At 42.1% G+C, this 21,309-nt stretch overlaps 1 long non-coding RNA gene across 1 annotated transcript in view; it reads right to left on the bottom strand.

Moving 5' to 3' along the window:
* Positions 1 to 6,027: 6,027 nt before the first annotated feature.
* Positions 6,028 to 21,309, bottom strand: part of LOC138911777 (uncharacterized) — an 84,323-nt gene continuing 69,041 nt past the window's right edge. The window contains exon 4 of the long non-coding RNA XR_011417417.1: positions 6,028 to 6,128. This is a non-coding gene — a long non-coding RNA (uncharacterized lncRNA). The remainder of the gene's footprint in view (positions 6,129 to 21,309) is intronic.

Here is a 21,309-nt window from a genome sequence, read left to right as displayed (position 1 = left end):
AAGATCAGTTTTAAATAATATACACAGAATATTAGCCAAGATCAGTTTAATACTTCAGCACTACGAAGCTAAGTGTGTCGAAGATTCACTGAATCTTAGATGACTGAGGATCCATACTTGAAGCTTTAGCTTGCGATGCGAGTCATGCAGAGAAGATCACATGAGATCGCTCAAGTTCTTCAGCTATAAATGCATATACGAAACTTGTTGATAAAAATCATTAAAGATCACCTTCTAAAAATCACTTAAGATCAGTTAAGGAATACGGTGATCCTTGGGAATCTTCAGAGTTTCCTCTCTGTGCTTATCTCTAGGGAACTACTGAGCATTATTTCTCTGTGGAGTACATATATTTGGTTTAAGCTACCTTTAGGGTAAGAAATACATTCTAAAGATCACTTAAGATCAGTTAAGAATATGCTGATATTTAGGCGAATTGAGTTTTCTCTCTGATCTTTGGGGTATTACTGAGCATTCTTTCTCTATTGAGTACAAATATTTTACTTAACCGGACTATAGGGCGTTACATAAATTCTAAAGATCACTTAAGATCAGTTGAGGAATATGCTGATTTTTAGAATTCTACTGAGTTTTTTTCTGTGCTGATCTACTAAGCTTTATGTCTCTATTGAGTACACATATTTGATTTTACTTGGCTTTTGGGTAGAAAATACACACTATAGATCACACTTAAGATCAGTCGCGGTAACTCGAGCCTTATCGTGTTGGTCAAGAATAGCTGCATATGTATATGCGGATATGCGGACAAGCCCCAAGCGACAGATGAATTATGGCTTGTGGACCGAGGGCCAGTTTATAGCTCTCTTGGATCTTGGATCATGGAATGCAACAAGAATATATCAGTGAGGATCTGAAGATACTTAAAGCGAACGAAGCGTCGAACGTGTCAAACATAAAACGCAGTCGGGCTTAGAAAACCAGTCAAGACGTGGGCGTGGGCGTGGGCAGGCCAAGAATAAGAGAGAGACGCATAGAAAGAGAGATGGAGGGAGAGGGGGAGAGAGAGGGACAGAGCAGCATCTGATCCTCTGAAAGTGCGATGCGAGGCCATTTCCTTTGACGAGCTGGGACAATGGCGCTGCACTTGGCATACTAATTGGGGGGATCTGTCTCCAGCTCCGGCACCAGCTCCGGCTTCGGCTCTGAGTCTGGCTCTGAGTCTGTGCCATTAAATTGGTACTTGATGTGAGGCCGGGAGAGGATCATGATCATGCTAATGCTCATGATGATGTTGTTGTTGTTGATGATTGTCGTTGCCATTTTTGAGGTCGCTCCGCACAAAATTTAATGGCCAGCGAGCCGTTTGCCTGAGCTGCATACTAATCGCAATTGTTTTTTTGCCTCTCTTTTGGATGATCATCATGATCTGTGCATCCGATTCCGATCCGATCCGTTGCGTTGCGTTGCGTTGCGTTAGGCCCAGAGGCCAACTGAAAATCTTGCGCCGACCGCCTACACTCGGTAGCTGCGTCTCGTGGGAATCACTTAAAGAGGCAAAACAGCTACCAAAAAAAAACAAAAAAAAAAACAAAACAAAACAAATTTCGGTCGAAAATGTATTTTATGTGGAAAACGTGAGGATGCCTCGGCCTCTATTGCTCTCCCTTTCTCTCCCTCTCCATCTGCCTCACCCTCTCACTCTGGACAGAGGCTTTTGTACTTATTTATATGCCAGCCGAATCATCAATGGCCCTCATAACGCGCACGCCAACTGACATTCACATTCGGAGACGAATTCGGATTTGAATTCCGATTCGGATTCAGTTTCGGATTCGAGTTCGAGTTCGAGTTGAGATGCGGATTCGAAGTTGCGGCATTGGCCAAGTGACATAATCAGCCAAAGACAGCCAACCATGCGCTAATCGAGCTGCTCGACCTCAAGATACTCTCGCCGCACTATACGATGTAAAAAACTCTTAACTCTTGTGTTTGGCTCTTGGGTCAAAAATTGCTCGATTTGAACAGTTACACGGTATTTGAATATTAATAGTTTAGAATTTTGAAGCCCTACAGGGTATTTACACTAAAAAAAAGTAGCTTGTATTCACGTGTTTACAAATATGAATGACTAGAGACCGAATTAAATAGATCAAGGCTTTAATTGCGTTGATATTTATACGCAAATACCCACTGAGTAACCTATTTTGTAAAGTTACAGGGTATACGAAAATGCAAGCTGGACAGTTTAAAATATAAAGTAAGGTCAATGAATAGAGTAGACATGAAGAAAGGAGCAGAGATGGTAAAGTGCCGGAGATACCTGTTTGTTCAGCCATTTTAAAGTGTTACAGGGTATACAACAGCACAACTGATAGGAACCTAATTATATAGTAATAGAAAAAGCTAGTAGAGACAGAAGCAGATGTACGAAGATGTAAGAAATGTTCATTTGGAGTCGAATATACGCCTTGGATTAACCCTATTCAATATTTACAGGGTATACAAATAAATACTTTTGATGAGGATCAACTTGTTTAACTATGAGATTGACTTTAGAATATGGGAGTAGATGTAAGATGTTCTCTATGTTTATTTGGCGTCAAACATACCTGTTGCTTAGCAATCTCGAATATTTACAGGGTATACAAATAAACATAACTGATGGGAATCAGCCTACATAAATATAAGTTTGAATAGAGAAGCCAGGAGAAGATGTAGAAAGACGTGGATAAAGTTTATGTCGGGTCGAATATACCGTTTCACCCAGCCAGTTTGAATATTTACAGGGTATACAAGAGCACAAATGCTAGGACTTAAACTGCTTAGAAATAAATATGACCTGAGAAGTCCGAAGCAGTGAGTGGAGTCGAATATACCTTTTGGCTTGACCATTTCTTAAATAGTTACAGGGTATATACAAATACCCACTTACAATATTTAGGGTATACAAAAACACAAATGCTATGAATGAATCTGCCTAAACTAGAAGCGACAAACTTGTGAATGAGACGTCGAATATGCTTTTTGGACTACCCCTTTTTAAATAGTTACAGGGTATATACAAATACAGTCTGCAATGCCAGAGCTCAGATACGCACTTGAACCTTGCGAGTACCGTTGCTGCTGCTGCAACAGCAACGACAACAACAACAGCAGCAACAGCAACAACAACATCCTGAAAGAGGTCAAGTGATTGCCCAACGCGCAGCTCTTGCCTTGGTCTTGTGCGCGTCTCTCATTGTGTTTTCTCATCAGGTGCGTTGCCGTCGTCGTCGCCGTCGCCGTTGAAATATGATACACATTGTGTATGCATGATCGTATGATCGCATGAACGTCCCCCCTCCCCTTCCTCCAGCTCCAATGCTGGCCATCTCCATGTCCAATGTCCACACTGTCATCGGCCGCATGTTCACAGACATTCAGCTCAGCTCAGCTCAGCTCGATCGGATCGGATCGGATCGACTGGGATCGGTTCGGTGACTGATGAACAGCAGCAACAGTTCAAACATCCCTCAGCCCTTTTCCAACATGCTCCCTGTCCCCTGCCGCCTGCCGGCTGCCCCATTCCAATTTGAATCCCAGCCGAGAGACGTGCTCGGTTACATTCGGGCTCATCCTGAGGAAGTCAGGTGCCTAATTGTTTCCGTTTATTGTCGCCAGTTTCACAGTATTTTTTTGTTATATTCATTTGTTGCCTCTTATTGATTTTTTGTTGGTTAGCGACACCTGATCTCAATTGATAAGCATGTACTCTTCCTACTCTTGTGCATCCCTTCCTGCTCCTGCTGCTGCCTCTTGACAGAGACTTCTAACCTTTTGACCTGTTATCCGCCTGGGAATCTGCAAGCGTAGGGTTTCAGTAGATTTCTCCATTGAAAAGTTGTAAGCTATGCGATTCTTGAGTAAAAGAAACCGATTGGGATTGTGCGACGGGCAGATACCCTGTATAGCAGCTGTGCTTCTTCTTTGCCCATCTTTTGTATAGCATACGAGAAGCCAGTTACCAAATGTTGCACACTTAACTGCGAATCGATAATTATCGATGAATGGCTAATTATGATAATTGCCGTAGGAAATTTCAGAATGAGTCGGATTGACATTAACACATCATTTGTTACAGGGCATTTATTCGACGAGATATGCCAAAATATGAAAATCGATTTTTATCGATTTTGAAAAAAAAAAATATAGAGAATTGTCACACATGCAGTACAACATTTTAGGAGTCGAATGCCATTTACACAGTTATATAATCTATCCATTGCACGGTTCGAAGTACAGGGTGTTTATTCCTTGAGATATACCAAAAGCTGAAAGGTCATATTAATGGACTCTGAGCAAATTAGAAGAATTATCGCACTCAAAGCAAACAATTTGAGGAGTCGCAATGCTCATTTACATAGCTGCATAATATACCCATTTGATATTAAGTACAGGGTATGCTTAAACTGCAAATCGATATTTCCCGAGCACAACACTTCTTAAGCAGTCGAAATTTTCCTTTCACACAGCCACATAATATACCCATTTGGCATTCGGTACAGGGTATTAGAACACAAAACTTGCGCACACTTAGCTGAATGGACATTTGAGAAGGCTGCACAAGCAGCGCAATTAAACAGAAATCGATTTATACTCATTAATCGATTGATTTGTGCTTGTTAGGGAAGGATTCCTGGGAAAGTAGCTGAAAGTTTCAGATACTATTCAAGTGTGTGTGTGTGTGTGTGTGTGTGCTTGCAATTGATAATCAAGAGAACTGCTGCCACTTAATATTCGAGACTGAGTCATTCAAATTAATACGCTAAGTGCTATGAAAATATCTTTAAGCAATTGGAGCAAAGCCGAGCGACAAGAGCTCGAAGAGCTCCAACTGCTGCGGCGATAAGAGCCGGCCCCAAAACCGAAACCCAAAACCCAGACCCAGTTGGCTATCTAATTTTTCTACCTATGTAGAAATGGCCGATACGACTCGACAAGAGACAATTGACACGCTGAATGCTAATTGGAAAATGGAAAATGCTACGTACCCAGACCCAGACCCAAGACTGAGGCCCAGCCCCAAGACCCAGACCCAGACCCAGCCACAGCCCCGAGCAACCCGACTTAACCCTAAAACCCAAACGTTGGGCGCTTTGTCTAATTAGCATAAAATTAACTTATAATCATTGTGCCAATTGTCGGCGCATAGCGACAAAAAGTCTCGTAACTTTTCAAACTCTCTGGAAACTCAAAACCCCCCCTCCAAAGAAAAAAAAAAAAAGAAATAAAAACTCAATGCCCGCAAATGTGAAAAACTGGAGCAAATGGGCTGTGAGACCGTGGGAAACGGCGAGATTAATTTTATTTTAATTATTTTATCAAAACGTTTGCGGCTCTGACTTTGACAGCGGCAGTGGCTGTGGCTTGTTATACCCTATCCACAAATGGGGCAACAAACTATTTATCATTAAGTTTGCAACGCGTTCGACTTATCGAAGCCAAACACAAGTTGCTTGCGGTTTCTTCATTGGAATGGGCGGACACTCCTCTTGAGCGGACAAGATGTGGGCTAAGATTGGTTCAAAGCTGGTTTAAAAACAAGCAGAAATGGTTTAAGCAAGGTTTAAAAATGGGCTATGGATGTTCTTAAAAGAGGTTTAAGGCATTTTGAAGTTGGTTTAAAAGTGGTTCGTATTTTAAATGTGGTTTGAAAATTGGTTCAGAAGTGATTAAAGCTGAGTTTAAAGTGCTTTCAATGTGCTCTTAAAACGGTTTTAAAAAGGGCTTTAAAGTACTTTAAAGGTGCTAAGAAAATGCTTTAAATAAGATAGTTCTAAGTTGGTTAAAGTAGTTTGATGGTAGAAATAAAATGGTTAAAAAGCCGTATATATGTGATCGAAAAAAAGGCTATTAATTGTGAAATATTGTAAAAGTGGTTAAAAATAGCTTTGAAAATTATGAAAAATTCTCTCAAATGCTTTTGAATCTTGTAAATGCAGCTGAATGTCTTTAAACTATGTTGCATACATTTGATATAGAAACAGTTTAATATATAATTTATAAAGTTTCAGTACTCACTTTTATGATATCAAGAAATTCTTTAAGTTTATTTTATATTATTTTGAGTGTAAATGCCTTTTGATGTAAGAGTTTTTCCAAGCAGATTCTGTATTATTTGCGGCTGTCTGAAATTGAGAGCAAATGCTTAATATATATAATATTAAATAAAATATTCTATCACGAAATATTTATATCTAGAGTATGCTCAAAATATTAATTGGAGTGTATATTTGTGTTCGGTGTGTTGCATTTGCCATTGGCTTTCATGTTTCTGGGCATTTTATTACATGAGTTATTTGCCTGGCGGCGTATTATCAACGAATGTTGTGTTCAGGTGGGGATAGGAGGGTGGAGAGAGAGATAGAGAGAGAGAGTGTGTGAGGGGGAGGGGGGAGCTGGCTGTGCTCTGCTTCTTGTCACATAATGTGGCCCAGCAATTAAACGAAACGGCTTCAAATTAAGCCAAGTAGCTGTGACGGGCTGCGCACTTTGCATACCAATTCGCGGCGATTTGCTGCGAGAGACACGCTCGAAATGGGGGCGAAATCGAAAACGAGAGTGCTTCCAGCAATCACAGTCAGATGGAAGAGAAGACAGTGGGGAAGGGGACAGATGGACCACCCAAATTACAGGGTATACAAAGCAAAAGTGAAGGTCGCGGCTGTAACAAGTTGCCATAAAAACAAATAAACCGTACTCCGTCAAAGGAAAAGGTTTTGAGGAGCGGCGCGAATGACCGGTAGCTGGTGACCTCGCGAGTCACACAACATGTATGAAGATGATTTGAGAGTCGTTAAAAAAATAAGTAGGAAAAACAACTGCAACTGCGACCTGACATAGCCAGAGTCGGGCTGGACCGCAGCGAGCCGGGCCCGAACGGGTGGCCCAAAATTACTGAGATACTCGCCGATATCGGGATCGGCGGCTGCTTTGGTCTCTGGCGGCGGGCACGTTTGGCACTTGGAGCTGGAACTGCTGCTGCTGCTGCCAGTCCGGGTTATCACATCTTGTGGGCAAATATTAAACATCTCTTGTGCCAGCTTTGACGCCGTTTATTTCTCTGTGTTTTTTTTTTTTTTTGTCTCCGTCTTCGTCTCCGTCTCTGTTTGCCTTTGGCGGCATTTTCATCTTTGTTGTGCTTTATCTGTCTGTGTGCATTGCGATGCTCCATATTCATAATAATGATCGTAAAGATGTTCTTCGCCCAGATGTTGATCATCATTATGGCCGGAACTTGTCACATGCCACGCCGATTGCGTGGCCGCAACGTCTTTTATGATCTGTTGGTTCCTGTTTAGCACGCCCAAATACGAGAATCACTTTGGTAACGACTAATTTAATGATCTCTATATGCTTGACAAGCCCAAGATCACTTTTGTATTTGACAATGAAAAGATCAGTCCGAAGTAACAATGGCTATATTCGATCCGAATCGGCTTATCGTTGTTTGTTGCTGATTAGAATAGAGTGAAGATCAGCTGAGAAGAGACTTCTTCATTTATGAATCATTGAAGATCATCTTGGTAACGGGCAATGATAAGTCTGGGTTTGCTTATACGAAGATCCTCCAGAAGTAGTATTAGAATTGTTTCCAAATTGGCTACTCGTAAATCGTTTTTGATTAGAAGTCGTTAAAGATCAGCTGTGAAGATCATTTTATACAATTCGAAGATCAGTATGAAGCTGAGCTAAGATCACTTTAGGACTGGCCACTTGAGGATTAGTGAAGTTCAGTTGTGACGATCACTTTGATAGCAAATCGTAGTAGTAGTAGGCAAGAGATGACAATGCCAAGGAATACTGATGACATTAGAGCTGGCCAAGCAAAGATCACCTAACAGCGGAACTCAAAGTCTCATCCGGGAATTTCAATTAAGAGATCAGTATGAAGTGTTATAATACGAGCAATGTTGAGATCGTTGAGCTGGCTGGCTCAAAAGGTTGTATTGAGAATAAACCATATAAAGATCAGTTAGGGAAACGAGGATCACTTTCAAATGGATGAAGATTTAAAGATCAGTTGACGCTCTGAATTTGAAGATGAACCTGTAAACCTGCGAAACGAAGAACAGTTGAGTTTGGCAACTCGAAGATCAGTTGTAACGAACGAAGATCATCTAAGAGTGACAACTACTACGATCCGCATGGAACCGAGCATAGCAAGGAATTAGTTTCTAAGATTTTCTATGAAAAAAACACATCCCCAGATTTTGTCACGCATTAATGTGCGATCACATGTCGCGTGTCGCTGGCGATCAGCGATCAGCGATCAGTAAAGTCGAAAACATCAACGTTAAGTACTTTAGCTGACGCATTACGCTGCGTATTAATGGGGCTGGCTACTTGGTGGGTTCAATTGGGTCAAAATCAGCATAAAAATCCGTATGTGATGGGCTGGTGATTTCAACGGATCGCGTTGGATCGTATCGGATCGGATTGTGGCAACTTATTGCAATTGTAATGCGTTGAATATTGATGAGTCAAAAGATAGGCAGTTAGACAAGCGGGCGGCAGGGCAGCCAGAAGGGCACACATAGCCAGAAATGCAGAGAGTGAGAGAGTGAGAGAGCGAGAGAGCGAGAGAGAGGGAGAGCTAAGATCAGAGACTAAGTAGAAATATCTAAAGTGCCTTCCAGACAATGTCATATCTGTATACATTTCGCGGTGTTCACGCATTGGACCCGAACACTGGAGCTGGGACCCAATTCACAAACAAGAAAATTAAAATTGAAATGAAAAGTGAAATGAAATGAAATGAAATGCGAGCAAGATTACATTTGAATAGGCCTAAGGAGCGAGCGAGAGCTAGCTACAGCAAGAAAGAGATGTATGGCAAAACAGGCCAATGGCGTTTTTAATATGCCCAGAGATGGGCGCGTGACGAACATTTGCTCACGACTTAACGCTAAATAAAGCTTCATAGAAATAGAAAACTGAAGAATCCAGAAATAGATTATGAGATCCTGAGATACTTAGGCTTTCCTAAAATAAAGTATATGTATGCATGTGGTACTTCTTGCGCGTCTATGATACTTATATCCCTTGATATGTTTTCCCATGTGCTAAGAAACTCTTGACCCATAACAAAATATGCTTCATAGAAATCAAAAACATAAAAACCAGACAACTTGAGAAACTTGAGAAACAGATTATGAACTCTCCTCAAGATCCCTACACAATTAAAGACAAATATATATATGTTTGTGCTTAATATCTGAAATATCTGAAACTGAAAACAAAAATCAAGTAAATTTCTATTAGAATAATTTAAGTTCAATTGAACTGAATTATTTAAATTTAAATACTTTACTGTAAATATATTTCTGTAGATTATATAAACAAGCTCATTTAAGCTTCTTTGAGTATTATTTCGAGCACTGTTTAAACAATCAACACACGCTTTACAGCACTGCACGCCTCACGCCTCACGAGTCACGAGTCACGACCCGCGCTCATCTCTAGCTTTCCCCCCCTTTCCAAGCAACAGACGCATTTGGCGCTGAACGCTTCGCGTGTTGCCAGCGACTGATCTATGCAAATGAGTCCAAGTCTATGTTGATGTCGATGTCGACGTTGCCGACGACACTTTGCCCTATGGAGATACGCATTGGATTTGCCCCCCCCTCCCCAAATAGCCCACCTTCCCTGCCCGCTGCTCCCTTTCGGACCCTGCAGTGCTCAGCTCCTGTAAGGTTGTATGAACATTTAAAATATGCAGTTCGAACCGAAAACAAGACACGAGAAATTCTAGAATTGCCAATTGTCTGTGGCTAATCGAATTTCCGTTCGGTTTATCTGCCTGTTTATGTTGGGCCCTAAGTGCCGGAGAGTTTCGATGGGAAGTGCTTCCTGTGCATAATTATGCTGGATAGGCGAGGCGAGGCGAGGCGAGGCGAGGAATGTGGCCATGTAAATGCAGGCCGTGACCTTCGATAAAGATGTCAACCCAAGCAAAGCAGCAGGATTGCATCGAACAGTCGGCCAGAATCTAGCCCTACCTGAGCCCATTAATCTGTCGACTTCCGTTTGACCAGCAGCTCTGATAGGCTAACCGCATACCCTATGATAATGTGGCCATTATATATTCAGTGCGGGCAATTAGGTAATGCGCACTCGAAGATCTCGACACAAACTAAAGATTTACACAGCCAGCAAACAGCTCTTGACAACAACAACAACAACAAAAACCACGACAACAACAACGACAACAGCAACAGTTGCTAGTTGCTGTTGCTGTTGCTGCTGCGTGCGAGGCTGAGGCATGGCACAGCATTTTAATATAGAAATTTTCTTATTATTTTAGGCCAACGGCCTACAACGGCCCCGAGGCCTCTGTCTCAGTACCGGGCCTCCTCCTCCTCCTCTGTCTCGTCTCTACCCCCCTCTCGGGTGCCAACATCAACATCCAATTCCAATTCCAATTTCAATTCCAACTCGCAGCCAAAGCCAAAGCCAATCAGACAAAAGCCAAAGCTCTGTGCAGAGCTCTGCGCAGCCATTGAACAGGCATCGAACATCGGCCATCGGCCATCGGCCATCAGCCATCAGCCATCTGTCTGTCCGTTCCACGGTCTGTCCGTCCCCCTGCCAGAGGCAGAGGCAAAGAGCCAAAGCCCCGACCCCGTCGCATTCGCAGACCATAGAAGGGCTGCCCCCTGTGCATGAATATTGTTGAATCTTGACAGCGGCGACAATTTGGTCAAAAAGAAAGTCGTTGTCGCTGCCTTCGAATACCCTTCATGCCGAGACATAGCATAACGGGTATATTAGAATATTATACAAATTACGTATGTGTATAAATATAAACAGATTATGTTATCCATGTGGATATGTTCATATCTATCTGCTCTCTATTTGTCTGTGTATCTCGGGAACTATCAGAGCTAAAGTTGGCAAATTTTGGTTCTACAGATTCTTAGATACCCTACTATTATAAAATCGAGTCAAACTCTTTAATAGCTGTTCACACAGACGAGTTACGCGAGGAAATCAAATTAACCGCCTGTCAATTGCTACAGGGTAGCTCGCTGTCCAGTTGCGTGCCGTGCTTTGCCGCTTTGTTTGGGCCTTGGGCTTTGGATTTTGGTTGGCTTTGGCTGCCACCGCCGCCTCGGTGGCCATCACTCATTGAAGATTGGCGGCGCAGCAGCAACAGCAGCAGCAGCAGCAGCCAGCGAATCGCCTTTGGAGACCGTCAAGTGGTTGCAGTTGGAGCTGTTGGCATGGCGTACGTTCGGTGGAAAGAAAACACACATCATGAATCTTTAATGAAGAATCACCAAGTTTGGGGGAGCCGCGGGGCACGACCATAAACGTTGCCGCACATTTTCTTTTATTGAGCCGTAAGATTCGAATTGTTGTTGTTGCTCTTTTACGAGTAGTTTTTGTTGTTGTTGCTTTTTGGATGTGATTTCGTATTTGGCGCGGCGTTTGAAGACCGGCGGCCAGCAGCCATAGCCATAGCCATAGCCGCAGCCATTGTCGATCGTGAATTGCGGATCGCCAGAGCGGGAAAGAGAGGAGCAGGTTGTGTGTGTCGAGGGGGGATCCGCAGACATCGGAGCCCATGCCCATCGTGCACCCATCGCAATGTTAATGTATTTGGAAATCGTGCCCGTCGCGTCTCTCGGCAGCGCATTGAGAAAACCAGAATGGAAAGCTAATGGCCAAGGCATAACGACATGCGTATTCTCTATCGATAAATATCGATTAGGGACAAGCTGCCCATAAATCAGACTAGTAAAGGCCAAAATATATTAAGAATGTTCATCACAAATTGTCTGGCATCTCAAAGTTCTATGTCCAAGTCTATTTTCTTGCTGATCGATAAATCGATAAGGGCCGATAACGATAACTAACTATCGATGATTATTATGACGATTTATCGAAAAAAAACCGAAAGTCATATAGATCTAGAGTTGGCTAAAGAACTAAAGAAAACCCGATCTAGAGATCGCGTGTATCTTTCTGTTCTCTTATTGTTATCGATTTATTTCCACAGTATTTTCTACCGATTAATCGTTTTACGAACTCGGAAGATGCAATCACAAAAAGGGCGACCAAGTCAAGCTACTTTTTGGTAGAGGGCAAGCTGGCAACATCATAAAAGAAATTTATTGACAAACTATGCATTATTAAAAAATTATATGTACTTGTGGTGTGTGGCGCGTTTGAGATTTGTTTAATAATAAATTCATTATGCGAGACAAAGGCGGAGAAATTAAGCATGCATAGATATGTATGGTTATGGTTGGGGGTTTGGGCAATGGTGGGGTAAGCGTAAGGTAGGGGATGGGGGGGGGGGGCATAGTTATGGGTATGCGGATGGCCCCATGGACACTTGATATTGATATTGGCTTGGAGACTATGGTCAACGAACTGGTGGACCGTGAAAGTTGTCTGCACACGATTCTGACCCAAAAATAAATGAATGAGCAGCGCCCCAACGTGGTTTCATTATGATAATTGTAGAAATTAGCCAATGATTGATGGCTAGCCGTGAACCCATCCGTCCAATTCATCTGGCAACTAGCTACGTGCTAATAAAATAAGTAACATAAATGAAAGAACAGCTCAAGCATCCAGTCGAGAAATAACATTCACAAAGGATGCAATGGGACAAACGCCGGGAATTAAAAGCTGATCAACTTTTTCTACTCAATCGAATAGTTTTATATGATAATCCCCCATCCACTTGAAGTTAATAATAATCTGCCAGTTGTGACTGCATTTATCTTTTCCTGTGCAAAGAGAGACTCGACGACTCTGATGGAGCAGAGGTAGGTCCATAAGGTTTCAAGTATGCTTTATAAGAATCTGACTGGAAGAATTCTTCTGTAACTTATTTCCAATTTGGAATAATAAATCAATAAATATCAAAATCTGTCTTATATGCTAGCTTTTACTCTCTCTTCCTTTCTCTCTCTCTCGGTTTTTCTCTTCTTCTCTCCTTCTTTCACCTTTTTTTACTCCCTCTCTTTCTCTCTCTCTCCCACTCCTTAAACTTTCTTAGTAGCCCACTTGAAGAATTCTACGAAAAAACATTGGCAGTGTGAAAAGGTAAATATTTCAATTTTCTGCAAATATTGGGAACAAAATTTGAACCAGCGATTTCTAAACTTCTCTCTCACTCTTACTCCCACTTTCCCTCTCTTTCTCTCTTGGAAATGCTGCTTGGATTAAGAAAAGCTAAGTTTAATAGTGAGCCGCAAAATTCAGCACCAAGTTCGGCTTCTATTCAGGCACCGGGTTTGAACCGCTTAAGTTCAAACCCACAGTTTTGCCGTCATGCTTGCGAACTGTGATGCAATTGCATTCCATATGGAACTCCCATGGATTGGTTATATTATAATCCAAAGTATCTGCGTGCTGTGCTCCTGCATAAAAGTAACCGATGGCAAATTGTAAAGCTTGGGTCTTGTCCAGCTTCAGCTGGTTTGTGATATGGGATATGCGCCTTGTAAAGCTTCCTTAAGCCGGCCCAAAAGAGGAAGCAGTCGTCCTTTCTTCATTGTCCGTTGTCGGTTGTCGGCATCCAAGTGCAAAGTCCAATCAAGCATTACAACAACGCCACGTTTCCGACTTCCGATGCGAGTCTCATATTACGACAGCATTGCTCGTACGTGAAATGTGAGCAATGCTCACATCGAGGTAGGGAGTCCGTCCCAACTGGAACTGGAACTGAAACTGTCGCAGGAGTGGCAACTCCAACTCCAGCTCCTGCTGCTGCTGTCCCCGTTTAACTGCCGCCTTCCACTTGATTAAACACTTTTATCCAATGAGCCCCCCCCCTCCACCCTGCGGCCCGGCGATTCTGTGAATTGTGTCAGGGGCTGGCTGGACTCGGCGAGGACTTCTTGGCCAGGGTAATTTGATGCCAGACAATGATCCGTTGACGCTTCATCTTCACATTGCTGTTCGTTGTTTCTTTTGGCCAAGCTGGCGAGTCAACAGCCGCGGCTACCGCAATGACAGGTGCAGCGCCTAATGATGATGCCCCGATCCTCATCATCATCGTGATGTTGGCCATGATGATGCAAGGATGCACCTTGCTGCAACTGCAGCCACTTGTCTCACCCTCGCTCTCGCTCTCACCAGGGGTTGCTCTCGACTCCTGTGTGCGCTCAAGTGTAATGCAAAACGTGTGTCGACCGTCAGAAAAGAACCGAAGCAAGGGCAAAACAAATGATAAGTACGACTACTCTAGTCGGTAGTGCACGACCAGCAGATACCCTAAGCTGCCTTGTCAAACATTCTAGATTCCTTTTACACATACATATGCTGCATGGTATATAGTCCCGATTAAGATCGAGCTTAAATATAACATATAGAAATATGTATATAATAGAGTATGTTAGGAATATGTTAAGAATCTGTATAGAATATGTCAAGAATATGTTAAAAATACGTTAAGAATATGTTATGAATATGTTAAGAATATGCTAAGAAATGTTAAAAATATGTTAGGCACATGTTAAGAATATGCTGGGAATATGCTTAGAATAAGTTAGGAATATGTTAAGAATATGTTAAGCTCGTTGAGCAGCTATTGTCTACGAGATCGAATCGCCTCCTCGACCAGATCAGGAATATAACTAATACTTCCATCTGTCTGTTACGTACACTTGGCACAGAAACAATATACCCTATTTAAAACAATTTCAAAGGGAATAGAGTAACAGAAACAGGTACAAAAGGTAAACAAGTGGCACAAGGGCAAGGCAGGGAAAGAAGCTGCTGTTGCCACCAGCTCATCCCTCATTGTTTCAGTTCATTCAACGGCTGCCAGGACACAGGACACTGGCCACTGGACACAGGACATGCCGGCCAGTCTGTCGGAGGTCGCATTCTGCCTTATAAAACAGCTAGCCCTGGATCAATGATCCCTGCTGCTGCTGCTGCTGCTGCTGCTGCTGCTGCTGGTGCTCCTAAGTTTATTGAACTATAAAACGCAGTTGGCCACATAATTATCAAGTCTTAGCTCTTCAGCTGGTCAAGCACTTTGCCTATGAACTCACATCTTTGAGTAGATAACTTGTCAAGTCCTTGCCAAATTGGCCTTGGATTCTATTGAGTTCTAGCTTAAAATAATAAACTGGCAATCATCTTTTTCATTTATTGATTCGGGTTTCCAAAGGGGCAAATATATATTTGCATATATTTATACAAGAAAATGACTCAGAATTCCCTGGCCTGACTTTAAATGGGAGTAAATAAAGTATATATATTTAACACTTTACTGAAAAGGAGGTTAAGAACAGGTTTGGGTGAAGTATCTAAACGCAATTGAATGTCATCTTTAAGCATTGAGAATTTCATAAAGATCGCGCAACAAACATAAAAGTTATTCTAGAATGAATTTTCCATAGAGTCGAGTTGGGGATCTGATTAAAAGGAGAAAATCCTAAGGTGTGGAAAGTACTTCAAAAATTTCCACTCGTAGATGTGGAAAATTGGCGAGATTTGTTGAGCAAACGGTTTAAGCTCAGTTTCAAAGAACTCAAAGATGGGGTGGCAAACGGAAGCCGAGCGCTATAAATATATATATAAAATATGTGTTTCACAGATATACGAAATTCCACCCGCAAGTGTGGAAAATGCATGGAAATTGGCTTAAATACTTGGTCTGGGGAAGAACGGAAAATACGCTCTATTCTTTTCTCAGATGGGACCATGAATAGAAACCGAGTTGGAGATAGACTCAAGTCCACTTTTCGAAAGTGTTACATCAATTGTGCATATTATTAATGGGTTTATTTTGCCAGTCAACTGAAAAACCCGAAAAAAAAGAGAGAAGAGAAAGAGGGAGAGATGTGTGATAACTCATCTCAGTGCAAACAGAGGTGCGTTGCGAGGCACTCGCTTTGCTCATTTGGGTATTGATTACCTGGCCAACAACAACAACAACAACAACAACAACAACAACAACAACAATTGACAACAGCTTTGACAACAACATTGGCAACAAGGTGTGTTCTGCTGGGCCGCTCCGATGACGCGCAAAGGGGCGTCTCTGCCGTCAATCGGCGCTGTGTCAACAATTTAATCAGTTCAAATAAAAGATACAGCGGATACTCGGCTACACGGATACTCGGATACTCGGATATATGGATACCCAGAGGTTGCTATGAATTTCGAGTTTTGGTTTCCTCCATCCTCCTTCCTCCTGCCTCCAGCTGTCCGGAGAGACAACCACCAACAGCAGCCACAGCCACAGCCGCAGCCGCAGCCACATCCACATTAAGCCTGGGCTCAGATAACTGGCAGCAGCTCCCTTCCAACTGGCAGCCGGCTGCGGGACAATAGTTCCACGCTTCCACGCTTCCACACTTCCTACTCCGTGGCGCAGCCACATTTGGCATTCGACATTGCAATTGAGCTTGAGCTCTGTGTTCGCTTCTCACACGCTGAGTAAATATTTTATTTGGCTAATAAAAAACCTAGTTGGGCGTGCTCTAGGCGGTCGTGAACGACTAGGAAATACCCTACAGCTGCCCTTCCTCTAACCCCACACTAAGAGATATCTAGTCTGGAATAACTTTGGTGCTTTAAGTCTGATCTTGATGAAAGTTATCGAGCTCAAATATGGCATAAGCCAAGCGTGAGGTGAGACATGAATTGTTTTTCAATTTTAGGGGAATCGAGACAAATACGAAAGCGAAAACTTTACGAAAACCTAGCTCTTAATATTCTCGAGTTATGTTCAAGACAACCAACCCTATCGCAAGTAATCGAAATATTTGAAAAATAAACTAGTTTCGCTTAGGATATCTGATATGTTATCGAGGTTTGCATGCGGCATACCCTGTAACCAAAAATGTGTGGGAGAAGGAGGTAAATATGCACACGACGGACGGGTAAAAAACACACGCAGATGCATTTAAGAGCGCGTGTCGGCCGTTGTTTCCTAATGTGTTGTCCCTAACACACACACACACCCACACACGCACACCCACACACACACAGTCAAAGAGAGTGAGGGAGACATGTGTGTAGCTACAGATACAGATAGATAGATACGGATACATAAAAATAAAGATAGTTGCCATGACTATTGTACACACAAAAACACATGAATATTCAATCAGTTTGCGGCAATGCGGCGAGGGTGGTTCCCGCTGGTGCTCGGTGGTTCGAACTACGAACCGACACGCCGACCGACCGTTAGGACCGGCCGGCGGCACGAGCTCTGCCTGGAGCGGGCCGGGCGGGGGGCTGGGCACGATTGCCATGGGGCGCAAAATTGAGTAAACGAAACTAAGCAAACAACGCGATGAGAAAAGGAAGAGTTCATTAGAGGGGTAGGTGAGTAAATGAGAGGAGACTGCTAGGGGGGGGGAGGGAGGTAAGAAAAAAAAAACAGCGAGTATGCAACGGGAAGTAGGCGAGAAGAAAGAAGTGCGGCAGAAAAGTTAAGGATGTGACAACAAAAGGGAAGTGAAGAGAACGTGGGAAGGGCAAAAAAAGCAACAAAAAAAGAAGAAGAGCGAAGGCAAAGCAGAAAGGAGTGTTGGTAACAGAACACACAAAAGCAGAGGAGAAAGTAAAGTTTCTTTATTTAAAAGGAAATACTCAGAAGAAAAGAAAAGAAAGTATAGAGGCAGAGAGAACAAATGAAAAAAAGTGAAGGAACATTTGAAAGGAGCACTTAAGTATGGCAAGAAACATATGTGATGCCGAGAATCGATGAGAATAAAATTCATAATTAATCGAAAATGACGCCATAAAGTACGAAATTATATAAGAAGTAAATAAAGAGAGAGAGAGAGAGAGAGTGGGAGAGAGCAAGCGGAAGATAGTAGAACGCAACTAAAGAGCCAATGAAAATAGAAATCCCAAGAAGGCAGCAAATGGCAGTTGAAGAGTCGGGGAAACTTGGAAACTTTAGATCCGCATGAAGAGAACTGGATCCACAACATGTTTTGCGCTTATGAAATTTCATTTCGGATCCGATATCATCTGATCTTGATCTGGCCGAGAGCTGTGGATCGCTGTGGCAATAACAAAAACAAAGTCGAATCATATCGAACATCGGGCAATAAGCCAAAGTCGAATCACTGTGTGAATGAGTGTGCGTTTATGTAAGTAGGTAACATTATCAAGAATAAATAGATAACGGGTGAGCAAACGTCTCTGGCTGACGCGATTCAATTTGATTCAATTTGATTCTTAAAGAAAAGCCACACAAAAAATACAATATAATAAATATGACTAGAAAAGACTTACAGCTTGCCGAAGATCGCATACCCTTGCCCACATAATTTCCATACAAATACAAAAAGGAATAGGAATTTAGGAATATATTCCTTAACGGATAGAAGGAGCCAACTCCGTGCCCACAGAGTATATATGCTCATAATATATTTCTATATATAGAATGGAATAGTTTCCTGACTAATTAATTACCAAGGCATCCCCAATGAATACAAACCTAAAGAATTTCTAAGGAATAGTTTTCTGCTCAATATATTCTTCAGGAATTCCCAAGCAATATATTTCTTAGGAATTCCCAAGGAATATTTTCGCCAAGGAAGGAAAGACATATAAATTAAGCTGCTTTCTGGGTTAGCTCAGGAATAAGGAATACGATTATAAAGAATATGTTTTTTTATATATATTTATATACATATATATGCTGCCAGCATTCCTAAGGAGTATATTCCAATACACACACATATATATATATATATATATATGTATATTTATTGGAATCGAAGATTTCTGCTACTGTTGCACATCTCGTGACAAATTTGTCATACCCCTTGCAAGAGTATACATATATATATATATATATATATATATATATATATAGGGGAAAAAAAAGATTATGATACGCACCAAAAACCCCAGCGACAGCGAACGACAACAGAAACTCACCTGGCCCTGATATCAGGCGACGTAGCCATCATCATCGTCGTCGTCGTCGTCGTCGTCGTCGTCGTCGTGGGCTTAAATCTCAAGAGCACACACAGTTATGTACCCGCCCCGTTCCCCCTTTCGATTTGCCGTAGCCCCCGCAGACATAGGTGAAAAGTGTTGAGTGCACAGTTGGCGCGTCGGTTCAGTTGGGCTGGTTTGGGGTTTGGGTTTGGGTTTGGTTGGGTACGCTTATCGCCTGGCAAAATCATCGATCATCTCAAATTCACGATCCATCATCATTAGCGATAAGTCTGCGGTTCTGTTGCTGGAAATGCGCTTGAAGTTCTAGAAATTCGCCGACGTCGCGACCCCTTCTTGGGTTCGTGTATCGCATTGGAGGCAGCGCGTCCAGATCTTGACAAGAGACCGAACCTGAACAATGATCTATTGCTTGGGCTTGGGCGCACTTTGGACCCCACAAATATGGAGAACTTGTTATATATATATAGCGAGGGTCTGGGGTTTTGCCCCGCTCCGGATTGGACCGATCGGGTTTTTCGTAACGGTAAACCTATCGCATCGGATCGTATCGTTTGGTCCGCATTGATGTGTGGAATCGTGGCCGTAGCCGTATTCCGTTTCGCCTTGGGGCCATGTTTTTATCTTTATTGTGGGGGCCCCATTGCCACACATTGGCTCAGTTTTCTATTTTTTATTTGGTTTTGGTTTTTGTTTTTGTTTTTGGTTTTTTAAGAGGCGTAGCGCCCAATCGATTGGCCCGCAAAATCGTGTCACGTGCCCGATTATATGGCCAAGATATATGGAACCTTGTATAAACAATTTCTAATGCACTCTGTCGATGCGTCTGCTCTTCGCCCCGCCTCCGCCGCCTCTCCCGCCCTTTGCCAATTTTATGGGGCCCACACTATTTCCCACTCGGCCATATGAATTTATGGAGATGCACTGGAAACAAGCTTTTACTTCCCAAACTAGCAAATTAAGTCTATTGAAAATGTTCCCTAGAATTCATAAAATGCGAAAAAGTCTTTTGATCCATAAAATTTATACAAGTTGTTATCGATTTTGTTACATATTTTATCGATTTCTCAATATATATCTTCATCAATTAATATAGAGAAACATACCACAAACCAATAAATATCGATTTCATAGCATCTTTCAATATCGATATTTGACCCGAAAATGAAAAGAATCGATATTTTACACAAAATCGATAAATGTCGAAATGTTCCCAATGTCGATAAGTATCGATAGGTACGAACAATCGATTTATTTAGGTGTATAAATATCGAAAGGTCCCATAGATCGTTAAATTTTGATTTGTCTCGCTTTATCGATAAATATCGAATAATAACAGCAGAATAGTTTACGTCAGCCGTAAATTCCAAGAAGCGGGAAGACATTCTTAGGTAGAGTTACATGGCTTCCAAAATTTCTTGAATATTGTATTAACAAGCCCACTGAACACTTTTTCATAGTTTGGAGAAAGAAGAGGTACAGTTGCAGAGCTATGCAAATAATTGCGAATATTGTATTTCTGATACAGGGTATCTGCAAGTCGTGCGCTGCACATGCAGATGATAGCGAACATTTTTAGCTAAATCAATGTTTCGAAATCATATTTTATTCTGTTTTATGTTGAAATGCTTGGCACAAATCAAGGTGAATTTCGTGCAGTGTAACGCACGATTATCTTCAATCGTAAGAGGCGGCTGCCTCGATCTATCGATCTATTGGCCAGGCAGAGATAACAGATATATTATGACCAAGATAGTAATTCAGTATTTCACTATTTGTAATACGCTTACAGCACACACACACACACACACACACTCGCACAGGCCGTGTCGCCATTCGTTGAGCCTGGCAAAGCCCAAAAAAAGTATCTCTATCTATCTGCCGTCTCGGGCCTTAGCCCTAAAGACGCTGTAAACGATTTTTAAGCCCACCGAGCGACTCGGGCCGCAGCGCGTGATACCTTCTGCTTCCAGTGTTAATGTATAGATATCTATACATATATCTTTCAGTATATCTATCCGAGTCTTTTGGGCCATGGCTCGCATCGGTGATCACATTTTGGGGATCACACTTCCTGTCGCCAGCTAGGCCTCTGACTCAACGCATGATTCACAATGGGGGCTCTACGTATTTAGACGATATCAGTGCCAAAATGAACGTACTATATTTCGCACTCTGCCCCACTCTCCCTCTCTTTCTATATGCATATATATATACACTCGTAATCGTACGTCCAGCATTTGTATGCCCTATATTAGGGTATTACAGCTTTGTCGCAAGCTCTGTTAGGCATAGATGAAAAGTTAACAGACTTTTAAGTATATATAGGAAATATACATATATGTATTTATCACATGTATTAAACAATCGGTCGAACTTCTTATATAAAAAAGTTTTTGTTTTACCGAA

This window comes from Drosophila virilis, chromosome X (genome assembly GCF_030788295.1).
Source record: "Drosophila virilis strain 15010-1051.87 chromosome X, Dvir_AGI_RSII-ME, whole genome shotgun sequence".
Taxonomy (NCBI): domain Eukaryota; kingdom Metazoa; phylum Arthropoda; class Insecta; order Diptera; family Drosophilidae; genus Drosophila; species Drosophila virilis.
This window is presented reverse-complemented; position numbering and strand designations above follow the sequence as displayed.